Source organism: Chlorocebus sabaeus, chromosome 22 (assembly GCF_047675955.1).
Source record: "Chlorocebus sabaeus isolate Y175 chromosome 22, mChlSab1.0.hap1, whole genome shotgun sequence".
NCBI lineage: Eukaryota > Metazoa > Chordata > Mammalia > Primates > Cercopithecidae > Chlorocebus > Chlorocebus sabaeus.
In genome coordinates, this window is record NC_132925.1 from 44885211 (window position 1) to 44901068 (window position 15858).

The following is a 15858-nucleotide window of genomic DNA, read 5'->3' on the forward strand; positions in this document are numbered from 1 at the left end:
CACACATTAAATAATATTAAGCTTTGTAGACCAAAAGGTAAATATCAAGGATACTGTATACAAACTCATGTAATAAGAGAGAAAACAATTTCCACAACAGTTTTATTAATGAAGTGCAAACTCTAATAACAATGCATAACTTTTCACCATACAGGTCTACTAATGAAAACACTGGAATTCTCTTTTATAGGGCTTCAAAATTAGCATTCCCTATCATTAAAGTCAATTGTAAATGTATGTTAATGCTAATCTGCAATGAGATTTTATGCATTTCATCTTTGAAACCATCTTGTCACAAAGACATACTGATAACAATCCATGAAAACGTTATTTTATCAAGCATTATTTGCCACTTAGAAGGTATTTACAAAAAATTTTATTAGATCCCTGATATTTGCCTTTTATCATGTATTACACTGGAGATTAATTACTCCCAATTAAAGAGTAGGTAGAGTTGCAGAATTAAGTGGATTGTGAAATATGAAAATTCTCTTTGCACTTGCATCAAGGTCCAAAATCTGATGAAATTGTAGTTTGAGCTTGGAAAATATATCCACTGCCTATTTGTGTGAGAATGGAGATTTTGCTTCTTGTTCTAACTTATATCATAGGAAGTACATAAAGCAGCATTTTGTGATTCAATATCAGGTGCTGTCAAGATAACTTTATCATGGGAGAAATCTTACATATAGACACTGGTTTCCCTTGTAATAACAGACTGAATTTATTAAGAAACATTTTCAAGTCTTCAGCAAAAGCTAATTTCCAAAGCTATTCTTTAGTGATTGAGACTGGTGCTATTAATTCAGAAAAAGTTTAATTTTGGCTTTACATTCAAAAGCTCCCAATAAGACTTTACCACTTCTAAGATATTAAACTGCTATACAGTAGAGTAAGTCAGAACATTCAGCTTCCATAGCTGACAGAAATTCACAGAACATTGATAACAGTTAAGTCCACCAGAGCAAATGAAGTTCACTATTCACACTATTGGTTCAATGACACATAATGTATTCAAATGTTTCTCACAAAGTACTGTCACAAATACTACCATGAAAGGCCATAAACTTTAAATGCTTTGTATTATTTCTCAAGCTTTGTAAATTAGTCCAACTAAACTATTCTGTTTCACATGTATTTTTTTCCCCACCATTCGCTGTAACACAACTTAGCAGATCCACTTCAGTTTATATTAAAATGTTTTGTCAAGTTCTTTAAAATATTCATTTTTTTGAAAACACCTTGACATTTAAGTTGCATACCATTCCATTTATCCATTTAAAGTGTATAATTCCATTTTGAAACTATTCTTGCCTATAGTTCTTGCACAGAGACGAATTCTTCAGTCACTTCAAACCTTGTATTGACTTCTTGAATAATTAACAGTGTAATATTGTAGTATACGAAGAAATATATATTTAGGCTGGGCATGATGGCTCTGCCTGTAATCCCAGGACTTTGGGAGGCCAAGGCGGGTGGGTCACCTGAGGTGAGGAGTTCAAGACCAGCCTGGCCAACATGGTGGAACCCTGTCTCTACTACAAATACAAAAATTAGTCAGGTGTGGTAGCATGCACCTGTAATCCCAGCTACTCAGGAGGCTGGGGCAGGAGAATCACATGAACCTGGGAGGCTGAGGTTGCAGTGAGTCGAGACTGTGCCACTGCACTCCAGCCTGGGAAATAAGAGTAAGACTCCGTCTCAAAAAAAGAAAAAGAAATATACATTCAATTTTTGTCCCCAGGTCCAGACAAAGAGCTCCTAAAACTCTAGTAATTTCCTGAGTGATTGGGGTGATAAAAGCATCTTTTGTTCTAGTATTTGGTCTTTGTCCCTGATTCCTGACAGAGCTCCTAAAATCCTTTCAATTTCCTGAGTGATAGGAGTGTCTTTTGTTCCTGACACAGAACTCCTAAAACCCTAGGAATTTCCTGGGTGATAGGAGCCTCTTTTATTCTAATGAGGAGACTCTTTCTGGGACCCTAGATAGCTTCAGGATAGGGGCTGGTCACCAGAAAGACAAGGCCTTGAGTAGAAGCCTAGAAATTTCAGCCCCATTCTCCTCAACCTCCAGGAACGGAAGAAGGGCTAGAAACTGAGTTAATGATCAATCCATCATGCCTACATTACTAACCTCCATAAAAGTCCCTAAGTAATGAGGTATTGAGAGCTTCTGCGTTGGTGAACACATCCAAGTGCCAGGATGGTGGCACACCCTAAATCCACAAGACAGAAGCTCCGGTACCTGGGACCCTTCCAGACCTTGTCCGGTGGACCCTCTTCATCTGGCTGTTCATCTGTATCCTTTATAATAAAATGGTAAATGTAAGTAAAGTGCTTTCCTGGGTTCTGTAAACTGTTATAGCAAATTATCCAAACTCCCTCCCCCTGTGATTTATAGCCAGTTGGTCAGAAGTACAAGAGGCCTAAACTTGTGACTGGCATCTGAACAGGGGGCAGCCTTGAGGGACTGAGCCCTTAACTTGCAGGATCTGATGCTAACTCCAAGTAGTTAGTGTCAGCATTTAATTAAACTGTATAATAGGACACCGGCTGGTGTTCAGAGTTGGAGAAGTGTTTGTTGGTATGAGGAAAAACCCTCACATTTGGTGTCAGAAGTGGGTAGAAACAGATCATAGTAATTGGTACCATCTGTCAACTCATCAATAGCCAAGGAAAGCCACTTGAAATCATCTGCTTTGTTTTTTAATTGACTATTGATGTTGATACCATGTAGGATTTCATTTGAGAATCAGAGTTCCAGCAAAAAAAGTTTAAAAGCCATTCTCCTATATTAGTTTCACTCCAATTTCTTCTGTTTATACTACTATTAAATTTCACCTGTAATTATTCTTCCTCTGAAATGTCTTTCATGTCCATTTCATTTCATTTTCAGTCTTAAGGTCTTTTTCAGACCCTTATCACTTAATAAAATATACTTTGCTAGAGTATGATAGTAGTATTCCTAAGAAATCTCATTATAAAACAATCATTTCAATGAGGCAGGGGAAAGAGAGACTGAGATTAGTTTCAGAAGTTAGTTTCCTTCAGGGGAAAAAAATTTAATAGCTAATTAATTAGATCTACAATGCAAACACTGATGAGCAAATACATCCAGACTGTTATAGAGTAAGTAGCTTTAACTCTCAGTTCAAAAGAGTAATGATTTCATGTAAACTTCAAGTTTACACACAATATTCCAAGAACAGCTTTCAAATACAAAATATCACGTAAAATACAAGGGGGGAAATGAACAAAAATACTTTTATTCTGCTAAGACAGTCTGTTACTACTGCTTATTTTTTTGCTGCAATATTTTACTTTTTAATATCAGAAAAGGCCTAGATAATATTAGACATTGAGCAAATTCTCCTATTAAATAATCTAGCAGAAGTCTGGATGATTAAAGCATAGCATCAAGTATTGCTTTTAGTAGCCAGCTTCCACCCATCCTGTAACAATCAAGAGCTTCTTTAGCCTTGCCTGGTATCTCACCTTCTTAACAACAGCACTTCAAAAGTTTCCCAGCCTGTCTCTAGTATTTCTGTTGAAGGTTTCTGCATAAGCCAACCCCCCTTGGATCTGTCACAGAATCCTAACATTTTAAAATAATACCCTTCAGGTTCCTATAGGTCCACTGTCTATTTCTCCTAAACATCATTTAAGAAAACAAAATGTCTGAAGAACAGGTAGAGCACAAGATTTTTCTATTGGGATGAAGTTGGACTTTCTCAGGACTCTAGAGTCACAGTGGATCAAACTCCATGTCCTCCCCCTCTATCCACTGATAAAGAACTCAAAGGTTGGTGAAGTGGGCAAGACCATATATGACTGATTTTTAAGGTGAAGAGAGATGAAGTGGGAAAGAATATATATGATTTTTAAGGTAGAGTTCCTCCATTATGTAAGTACAATAGGCCCATATAGAATACTGTGGGTCTTCAAACAGCAACAAATAGATTGTTCTTTTTGTGTTTGCAGTCATTTTGTTTTTTTCATGAATGCATTTGTCTCTTTAATTTTAACTAATCACACAAATGTAACACAAGAAAGAGTAGGGGTCATTATTCTTGTATCAGATAAAACAGACTTTAAACCAACAGTAAAAAAAGACAAAGAAGGTCATTTTATAATGACAAAGGATTCAATTCAATAAAAAGACTTAGCTATCCTAAATATATACGCACCCAAAACTGGAGCACCTAGATTCATAAAGCAAATATGTCTAAACCTAGGAAAAGACGTATACAGCCATACAATAGTGGGAGACTTCAACATCCCACTGACAGCATTAAATAGATTACTGAGGCAGAAAACTAACACAGAAATTCTGGACAAGTGTCTAATTTCTCACTTGACCAACTGGACCTAATAGACCTCTACAGAATACTCTACCCAACAACCACAGAAAATACATTTTTCTCGTTTGCACACAGAACATACTCTAAGATCAACCTCATGCTGGGCCATAAATCAAGTCTCAATAAATTCAAAAAAATGGAAGTCATACCAAGCACATTCTCAGACCACAGTGGAATAAAAATAGGTATCAATACCAAGAAGAACCCTCAAAACCACATAATTACTAGAAACTAAACAACTTGCTCCTGAATGACTTTTGGATAAACAATCAAATTAAGGCAGAAATCAAAATATTCTTTGAAACAAATGAAAACAAGAGACACAACCTACCAAAATCTATAGAATGCAGCAAAAGCAGTATTAAGAGGAAAGTTTATAGCATTAAACTCCCATATCAAGAGGACAGAAAGATTTCAAATTAACAATGTAACAACACACCTAAAGGAATTAGAAAAACAAGAACAAACTAATCCCAAGGCTAAAGGAATAAAACAGAGTAGAACTAAATGAAACTGAGACCCCAAAACCATACAAAGAATCAACAAAACAAAAAGTTGGTTTTTTGAAAGGATAAACAAGACTAACAGACCACTAGCTAGATTAACAAGGGAAAAAATTCAAGTAAGCACAATCAGAAACAACAAAAGTGACATTACAACTAATCCCACAGAAATACAAAAGCTCCAAGGAGATTATTATGAACACCCCATACACAAAAACTAGAAAATCTAGAGAATACAGTTAAATTCTTATAAACACACAACCTCCCAAGATTGAATCAGGAAAAAATTCAAATCTTGAACAGATCAATAAGGAGTTTCAAAATTAAATCACTAATAAAAAACACACCAACCAGGGGGCGGGGGGGAAAGCCCTGGACCAGATGGATTCACAGCTGAATTCTACCAAATGTACAAAAGACAGCTGGTACCAGTCCTACTGAAACTATTCCAAAAAATAAAGGAGAAGGGATTCCTCCCTAACTCATTCTACGAAACCAGTATCATCCTGATACCAAAATCTGGCAAAGACACAATGAGAAAATAAAAACACTAAAGGCCAGCATCCCTGATGGAAATAGATGCAAAAATCCAGAACAAAATACTGGTAAACTGAATCTAGGAGCACAACAAAAAGTTAATTCAGTTTGATCAAGTATGCTTTATTCCCGGGATGCAAAGTTGGCTCACCATATGCAAATCAATGAATGTGATTCACCAAACAAACAGAATTAAAAACAAAAATTACATAATCATATGATCAGCTCAATAGACACAGAAACAGCTTTTGATAAAATCCAACATCCCTTCATTATAAAAATCCTCAAAAAACTAAGCATCAAAGGAACATACCTCACAATAATAACAGGTATCTATGACAAACCACAATCAACATTATGCTGAACAAGCAAAAGCTGGACACATTCCCCCTAAGAACTGGAACAAGACAAGGACGCCCATTCTCATCACTCCTCTTCAACACAGTATTGGAAGTGCTAGCCAGAGCAATCAGGCAAGAGAAATAAAAGGCATCCAAACAGGAAAAGAGAAAGTCAAATCGTCTCTCTTTGCTGACCATATGATTCAGTATCTAGAAAACCCTAAAGACACTGCCAAAAGGCTCCTAGATGTGATAAACAATTTCAGTAAAGTTTCAGAATACAAAATCAACAGCATTTCTATACACCAACAACATTCAGCTGAGAGACAAATCATGAACATAATCCCATTTACACTAGACGCACACAAACACACACACACACACACACCCCCCCATACCCTAGAAATACATCTAACCAAGGTGAAAGATCTCTATAAGAAGAACTACAAAACACTGCTGAAGGAAATCACAGATGACATAAACAAATGAAAAAAATGTTCCATGTTAATGAACTAGAAGGAATCAATGCCATTAGAATGCCCATACTTCCCAAAGCAATCTACAGATTCACCACCATCCCTATCAAACTACCAATGTCATTTTTCACAGAAATAGAAAAAAAACTATTCTAAAATTTATACAGAATCAAAAAACAAAAAACAAATAAACAAACAAACAAAAAAACGACAGCCCCAACAGCCAAAGCAATCCTAACCAAAAAGAATAAAACCAGGACTTCAAACTATACTACAGGCTACAGTAACCAAAACAGCATGGTACTGGTACAAAATTAGATACACAAACCAATGGAACAGAACAGAGAACCCAGAAAACAAAGCTGCACCTACAACCAGTTGATATTCAAGAAAGTTGGCAAAAAATAATCAGTGGGGAAAAGACTCCTAATAAATGGAGCAGCGGAAACTAGCTAACCATATCGGGAAGAATGAAACTGGACTCCTACCTATCATCATATGCAAAAATTAATGCAAGACAAATTAAAGACTTAAATGTAAGACATAAAACGATAAAAATCCTGGAAGAAAACCTAGGAAATACCCTTCCAGACATAAGCCTTGGCAAAGAATTTATGACTAAGTCCAGCAATTGCAAAAACAACGAAAACTGACAGGCAGGGCACAGTGGCTTACACCTGCAATCCTAGCACTTTGGGAGGCCAAAGTAAGAGGACTTCTTGAGGCCAGGAGTTCAAGACCAGCCTAGGCAACATGGCAAGACCTGGTATCTACAAAAAAGCTGCAACAAAAACAAAAACTGACAAGTGACACCTAAAGAAACTAGTATTTCTGCATAGCAAAAGAATCAGCAGAGTAAACAGACAACCTACAGAATGGGAGAAAACATTCTCAAACTACACATTCAATGAGAAACTAACATCTAGAACCTGTAAGGCAGTTAAATCAACAAGCAAAAAACAATTAACCCCATTAAAAACTGGTCAAAGGATATGAGAACAGACACTTCTCAAAATAAGACATACAAGCAGTCAACATACGAAAAAGGCCAGGCACAGTGGCTCATTCCTGTAATCTCAGTACTTTGGGAGGCTAAGGCAGGTGGATCACTTGAGCCCAGCAATTTGAGACCAGCCTGGGCAACATGTTGAAGCCTGGTCTCTACAAAAAGCAAAAAGTAGCTGGGAGTGGTGGTGTGCACCTGCAGTCCCAGCTACTCGGAAGTCTGAGGTGGGAGGATCACTTGAGCCTAGGAGGTCGAGGCCGCAGTGAGCCCAGATCATGCCATTGCACACCAGCCTAAGTGACACAGCAACACCATCTTAAAAAAAAAAAAAAAAAAAAAGAACACCATAATGACATACTATCTCACACCCCTAAGAAGGGCTATTACTAAAATGTCAAAAAATAACATATGTTGGTGAAGCTACACAGAAAAGGGAACATTTATACACTATTGGTAGAAATGTGAATTATTTCAGCCACTGTGAAAAGCAGTCTAGAGATTTCTCAAGGAAGTAAAAATAGAACTACCATTTGACCCAGTAATCCCATTACTGGGTACATACCCAAAAGATAAAAAAAAAAATTCTACCGAATGACACATGCACTCATAGGTTTACTATTCACAACAGCAAAGACACACAATCAACATAGGTATCCATCAGCAGTGGACTGGATAAAGAAAATGGGGTACATATACACCATGGAATACTACACAGCTATAAAAAGAGCAAAATCATGTCTTTTGCAGCAACATGGATGCCGCTAGAGTCCATCACCCTAAGTGAGTTAACGTATAAAACAGAAAACCAAGTAACACATATTCCCACTTACAAGTGGTAGCTAAATCTTGGGTACATACAGACATAAAAATGGGAACAACAGACACTAGGGACTCCAAAAGGAAGAGGAGGAGGAGTGGGGGAAAGGCCTGAAAGACTTCCTATTGGGTACTAGGTTCACTGACTGGGTGACAGGATCAATAGAAGCCCAAATCTCAGAATCGTGCAATATCCCCTTGTAAGAAACTTGTATATGTACCCCCTGAATCTAAAGTAAAAATTTTAACTAAAAAAAATTGTAATAATTAACCTACAACCTTGTCAATTCACTCCTAGGTAATTAAGAGTAAACTTAATTACCTAGTATATTTGCCAGAGTATATTTTCTGCAATAGTATAATTGCAAATAGTACAATTACCGGAGTATATTTTCTGGAATAATTAAAAATGTACACTGAAGCTAGGCACAGTGGCTCACGCCTATAATCCCAGCACTCTGGAAGGCCAAAATGGGAGGATCGCTTGAGCCCAGGAGTTCCAGACCAGCCTGGGATAGATAGGGAGACCCCATCTCTAAAAAAAAAAAACACAAAAAATTAAAAAAGATTACCCAGGCATGGTGGTATGCTTCCAATATTCAAAAATCCTGAGGTCTTCGGGAGTTTGAGTTTAAAGAAGTAATTATTTTTCCAAAAGAATATGGTGTGAAATAATTTGTCAAACAAAGCATTATATCAAGACCCAACTGAACGAATGTTTCATCTTCTGTAGAATGTAAAATAATTTTTCCAGGGGCCCTACATTAAAGGAAGGCAGGTTAACAAGTCAAAGAGTAGAGAAACTTATCTTGTTTTAGAGTACACTTTATACAGTTTTTGAAAATATTTTAAACGGGGAAATCAAACCATACTATGGTCAAATAAGAAAAATAAGAAACTACTGTCAAAAGTAACTTCAGTCAGGCATGCTGGTGCACCCCTGTAGTCCCAGAAACTCAAGGAAGCTAAGGCGGGAGGATTGTTTGAGCCCAGGAGGTAGAGGCTGCAGTGAGCTATGATCACGCCACTGCACTCCAGCCTAGGCAACAGAGGGAGACTTCACCTCTGAAAACAAAAAAAGTATTTAAGTTTTGCCTACTTTCTCAAAATGACCAAAACTAAAGTAATATTACATTCCTTAAAGCTTAACTATGTTGTTCCATTTGTTTTAGAAAAATTTAAATACCTAAATTTGATTAATACATTTGTAATTATGATTAAATATTTTTGCATAAAAATATTAAATATTATACAATTTTTTCATATTAGTTATGATTAACAAAACAGTAACATATTTTCCAAATTTCCACCTTTCCTCACAAAACAGTATTTTTTTAACATGGCAGTTAAATGCCTTGGTATCTTATAATGCTTTACAAGATAAATCTGACACTTCTTAGCTTAGCATCAAGGCTAGACAACGCAATTCCAAAATCAAGCTTTCTAGACTTATCTCCTCACCCCCACTCTCCCCATCCTTCCTGCTCTCCTCAGAACGGCTATTTACATGCACATCTTGCCTCTGCCCACTCCACTGTGAAATCCGGTCTTACCCCTCCACCCACAGACTTCCTTTCGGTGAAGCATAGAAGGCTACATACATACAGGCTACAGGCCAGGTCCAGGACTGGCTTTGCCCTTACCTGAACAAAATAAAAATCTCCCTGGTTAAAACCAAAAGTTGATGTCACTTCGAAATTTCCTTCGTGCTTGATCTACCCTTTCAATAGCATATTGGTTAAAGGCACAAACTTTGAAGAGCTAGATTGTTACTTACCAGTTATACACACTGAGGGAGGTGACTTAATCATTTTGAACCTCATCTGTAAAACAGGAATACCAGTACCCTCCTCACAGGACTGTTGTGTGGATAAAGTGAGACAATTTATGTATTGGGTTACCAATGCTTGGTGGAGAACAGGTACTCAATAAATTTACTTGAGTATCACTAGGCTTATGATAATGATGAATTCTTAGGAATTGCTAGTTTTTTTTAAACTACAATGAAGTACCTGCCTCCTTCTGGTTCTTCTAAGCCAGCATATATGACACACTGCTTGGCCTCTTGTCCAGCATCTTCAAGTGTCTGGGTGTTTGCCCTGTCTGCCTCAGTTTTAACTTTAACTGTGTGTGTTTCTGAATCTATTATCTGAGTATCTGTTTACCTATTCTTGCTCAACGATTCCCAACTTCCTTCAGTACACTGTAGATTTTCCTTCTGGTCCTGGCTTCCATCATGCCTTTGCTTTACTACCTATGGTTCCTGTGATGACACTTGACTCCCATGCAACACATGGATTACAAAGCCTAAATCAAATTCACTCTTAGGGTCACTTAAATTCTATCTCTTCCATGAAGCCACCAATCTGAATCCTGTCTGGTCTATTTCAATGAAATTCTAAAGCTCAGGTTGTCTGCACCACTGTGTTGGAAATTTGACATATGCTTCATCAAACTGTGAGTCTCAGGATTCACATGTTCATTCACTCAATGACTACACAGAAGAATGAGACCACTTCAAGTCTCAATTTGTTAAAGACTTGTTAAAACAAATGCTAAACATCTTTTTTAAATATAGCCGCTATGAACTAACAAAGAACATTCTATATAGATTTGAGGGGTAGGGATACTCATCCATAAAATATACACACTTAATTGAAAACTGGGCAACTTTCATTATAAAGCCTCTGATTTGCCATATTTCTGTTGTAAGACATAATAATAAAATGGAATCAATCTTCTGGATGACTTCTCCTATCCTCCTAAACAAAAAAAAAATTTAAGTATGGTTTAATATTTTTATACATATATCAGGTTTTTATCAATTTATATATATAATTACACCATACTTTAATTATATACATATATACACACACATATACATGATTTCTTTTATTGTCTTTACTGAGATATTTTGATATATAGTGTTAAACTTTTGTATGTTTTATGTATAACCAATCTTTTAGTAGGAATTATTAACAGCTTTGCAGATTTTAAAAAAATGGTTTCTGAAAGCTTTGTTAAAGCAGAAAATGTCAGTCCCAGCAATCCATACTTCTCTGCTTAATACTTCCTTGGCAAGATCTGTCCATGCCAGTGCAGTCTGGGCTTCAGCAATCACAATGCCAGAAGCTTGTAGTGCACACAACATTCTCAGTTATACAAACAGTATTCATTTCCTTCATCCTCACAAATTAAGAGTTAAACTCTAAGTAGGTCTTTAACATTTTCTTTCTTAAGACTTCTCTGTTAAAGCTAATTAACTATAAATTAGGGCTTGAAAAACGTGAGCAGAAAACTAATTTTTATCAATAACTGAACCATACTAAGGGAAATAAAAAGGGTTAAGCTACGTTAGTCAAGGGTAAATCAACATTCTAACCCCATCCCATTAACCCAACTGGTTTACAAAAATAAAAGTGCGTTATTATTCAGCTATTTAATACAGCTATTTAATACAGTTGTGAATAACAGTCATAGTAAAGAGGAAAAGAGGAATGCTGTATTTTTAGGCATGAAGAACACCAACTTAGATGACAGGTTTTCCAGTATTTTTGTATTTTTAAAGACAGAACTGTATACATCTAAGAACTAAAGGCTTAAAAAAGAACCTTATGGAAAAAGAAACCTAGTGAACATATATAATTCTGAGTGATTTAGTTTTTTCAAAAATTTCTTTTGTTTTTGGGAGGAGAATCTCTTTTTTTTTTTTGAGATGAAGTCTGGCTCTGTTGCCCAGGCTGGAGTGCAACGGCATAATCTCAGCTCACCACAACCTCTGCCTCCCAGGTTCAAACGATTCTCCTGCCTCAGCCTCCCAAGTAGCTGGGACTAAAGGCTTGTGCCACCACACCCAGCTAATTTTTGTATTTTTAGCAGAGATCGGGTTTCACTATGTCGGCCAGGCTGTTCTCAAACTCCTGGCCTCGTGATCCGCCTGCCTCAGCCTCCCTAAGTGCTGGGATTATGGTGTAAGCCACCGCACCTGGCCAGGAGAAGAATCATTTATAAAAACTTCCCTATAGAAATAGCTTCGTAACATTTTTACTAATTGAAATAAAAAATAAATTATGAAAACTGGCATAACTAAAAAGCAACCATAATTTGTATAACAGAACATCAGGGTAGGTATTATGTGGCTTACTATTTAGAGGAATTTACAAAACTAAAATTAAAAATGGTACTTAGGTTTTTTACTCTTCAATCCCTCTTGGTGATAAGCCTGGAAGTTTCTTAAGAGTAAAATGCTCATTGGGTGAGAAGAAAATAACACAACTACGGATATATGCCATTCTAACATTTATTCTATATATGCATTTTTAAAATAGGCACCTTAGACAAGGAAAGGGCACGTCAGACAAAAGTACTTGATCCACAAGGAAATCTGCCAGTGATGATAAATATTTAACCTTGATATGCACTTGATCAGTAATTCTGGCCCTAAACAAAATGAACAATTAGAATTATCTTCAACCTTAGCCTCAAGTCCTCATCTTCTCTCACACACCCAAAACATCACCTAAATAAAGGATCTGTAATATTTACAAAAAAGATAATATTCACAAAAAAGGTAAATCTCCCATAATTGCCAAAAATAGCAGTCCTGAGGGTATTTAAAATGTGAGTTTTCAGTGCCTTAATCTAAAGGAATAAAGCTTAAACCAGAATTTCAGGGATCAGCCTTTGGATGAAAAAGTACACTCCCCTAAAATGGTATTTCACAGCCAAGCCCAAATTTAGGAAATGGAATTAAATAATAGTCTGTCTAGGGCACGTTAAACATTTTACCTTTTGAAACCAAATCAACTACGTTCTTAGTTTTAGTAAGACACAGGTTTCTTTATGGTTGGCCATAGCTACCAAGCGAGTAATGATTTTTAACCATGTTGCAAAGGGGCAGAGAACGGGCTTGGAGGCTTGAGGGACCAGGAGGAGACAGTATAATGAGACCTAAAGGGAGAAGGAAGGATGTATGGAAAATGGAGCCTTTAAGGGCTGATGGTTTTCACCAACCTTTGAGGGTCAGTTAGGTGACTCATTACTCACTTGACAATTAAAAAATGGATAGAAATATGGAAAATCTTTTTTAATGCTGTAACTATTTAAATGTATTTTTCTAAACTAAGGGCCTACAGAGAAAGACAGCCTTCACGTGGGCAAACTTTAGGGCACTACCCTCCTCCAAAAATAAAAGCCATTTAGAAAATGAAAGAACAGTAAGAACATAATAATAAATGATGGAGACCTATTTGTGGTTCTAGATATATATTCCCAAATAGGTTTAACAAAAAACATTTTACTGCCTTTAAAAAGAATCTACAAAAAGAATCAATAATATGAAGTAAAGAGGAGAAAACTATCCCCTTATATCAGTTCCACCTAGTGGGGAGGGAACAATAGGGCAGAATTGATTCTCTCTTCAAAAGAACTTTTCTTTGTTAAGGAACCCTAGTGATTGCTTTGCCCTGGTTCCTCTCAACTCCTTATCTTCTTCTACATTGTTCTCTATAGTATGAGAACTCCAGCCTTTGCTTCTACCGCTCTTAGATGCTACTATACCTATAGGAAGGCTAAGCCATAATTGGCTTAGTAGCAGAGCAAGAAAAACTCAAAAAGGCCCAAATATAACTTTCTGCTTCTAGTCCCATTCTGCATAGCCAGTGATTTCACATGTGTACTCTGGAATCACAGAGGCTTGAGCTGAAATCTTGGTTCCATCATTTATTAGATATACACATTTGGGAAAGTTCCTTAACTTCTGTGCACTTCTTACTACCTCCTCACCTATAAAATGGGGATAGTAATAACTCCTGCCTTTCACAATTAATGTGAGGATGAAATGAGATATTTAACACAGTTTTCTGGTACTTAGTAAATTCTAAATAAACATTAACAACCCATTATACTCTGCTTAAATCCAAGATTTCCCATGGTCTAGTGCAGTTGATTACAGAATTGTGACCAGCACTTTAAAAAAAAAAAAAATTCATACACACACACACACACAATATCATAGTGCAATAAAGGTAAGTACTGTTTCAAAAATATTTTTTTCAGATACACACCCACCCACACACATATATTCTTAACTTAGCCTCATTTAGCTTTTCTGTGACACCTTCCCTAAGTAACTTTCACAGACAGCACATGTGTCTCTTCCTCAGGGCACAATAGTATCTTCAGAATTTTGTATAAAATTCTAGAACACTTAACTGCACTGTGCTTGCTTATATGTGTGTTTTTCCACGTCTATTTTCCCACAAGAATGTAAACTGCAAAGAAAAAAACTGCCTTATGTTATTTATTTCCGGCGCTTGAAAAACACTGGATGCTCAATAAATTTTTGTTGAATGAATGAGTAAAATATCAAACCCTAACAGGTATTAAGAACACACAAAAATAATCACTTTCATTTTTATCTGATCAGGTTTTATTGTTATATAGGATTTTAAATTTAGCTATAAGTCACACAAAATCTATAAATTTTTTCTCCCATAGTGCATAGTATAGCCCCTTCTAACAGAGATGAATAAATTTACTTAAAAAACTGAAATGAGTAATGTGCAAAACGATTGTTAAAAAGTAGTACATTCAAGCATACAGACGTGTTGCACAGTTAAAGTTTTATTGTTTTATTTGTTTATTTATTTTATTTTTTTTGAGACGGAGTTTCGCTTTTATTGCCCAGGCTGGAGTGCAATGGCGCCGATCTCGGCTCACCGCAATCTCTGACTCCCAGGTTCAAGCGATTCTCCTGCCTCAGCCCCCCGAATAGCTGGGATTACAGGCACGTGCCACCACGCCCGGCTAATTTTGTATTTTTAGTAGAGACAGGGTTTCTTCCATGTTGGTCAGGCTGGTATCGAACTCCTGACCTCAGGTGATCCACCCGCCTCTGCCTCCCAAAGTGCTGAGATTACAGGCGTGAGCCACCGCGCCTGGCCCAGCTGAAGTTTTGTTTAAGCAGATCAGACACATTCATGCTGCTTTTTAGGGGCAAAGAAAATTGAAAAAAAAGTTATCGGACAGAAAAGGTTGCTTCTATATGACAAACTGTCCTTTCATAAATACTGCAGGTTCCATGAGAACACATCTAAATAACAACACTGGGCAGGTACTTGCTTGAGTACTTTTAAAACAGAAAAATATGAAGAACTTTAATATTTCCAATATTCTCATATTATCACAATTCTCAATTCTATTCAAATGCAAAATTCAAAGTTATACAAATTTACCAACTCTGCTTTTATTCCATCACAAAAAGCAAAACACTGGAAATCAATTCTAAAGAAACACTTTTCAACATGCTTAGAGGCAACAAAGGTTAAGTCAACAGACTATTAAATCAAAGTTACTTATAAAACTTGGTTTTACCACTGGCAAAAATAGATGCAAACAAATATTTGCTCTAAAATGAGACTTAGGTTTTTAAGGTATGTGTTCCTTTATAATGATCCTCTAGAATATTTAATTTCTAAATCATTAATAACTTGACTGAGAAATTGGGAATTCTCAACTTTTTAAGATTACATGTTTACTGATAGGGTAAGGTATATACATGAAATGCAAAGAAAGAGAATGAATTGTACTGCTGCTTCAGTAGTCAGGAATTCGCTTCCTACCTCAGACTAATTAATGATAACTTAAAGCTTAGTAAATACCTAAGGAAATAGCAATTTCAGAAAATCTTCCTTCCTTTTGTGACTTTAAACATATATTTTAGGTTATTATGCAACTCTATTTCAAAGTAATTTCTTGGGCTTGGACATTAAAGTTAAGTCTTAACAGTTAACATTGATTTATTGAAGGGATAAAAAA

The 15858-nt window shown here is 36.3% G+C and overlaps 1 protein-coding gene across 5 annotated transcripts in view; it reads right to left on the reverse strand.

Annotated features, from left to right (window-relative positions):
• ZNF148 (zinc finger protein 148) overlaps positions 1-15858 on the reverse strand; it is a 147768-nt gene that overhangs the window by 28764 nt on the left and 103146 nt on the right. The window lies entirely within an intron of this gene.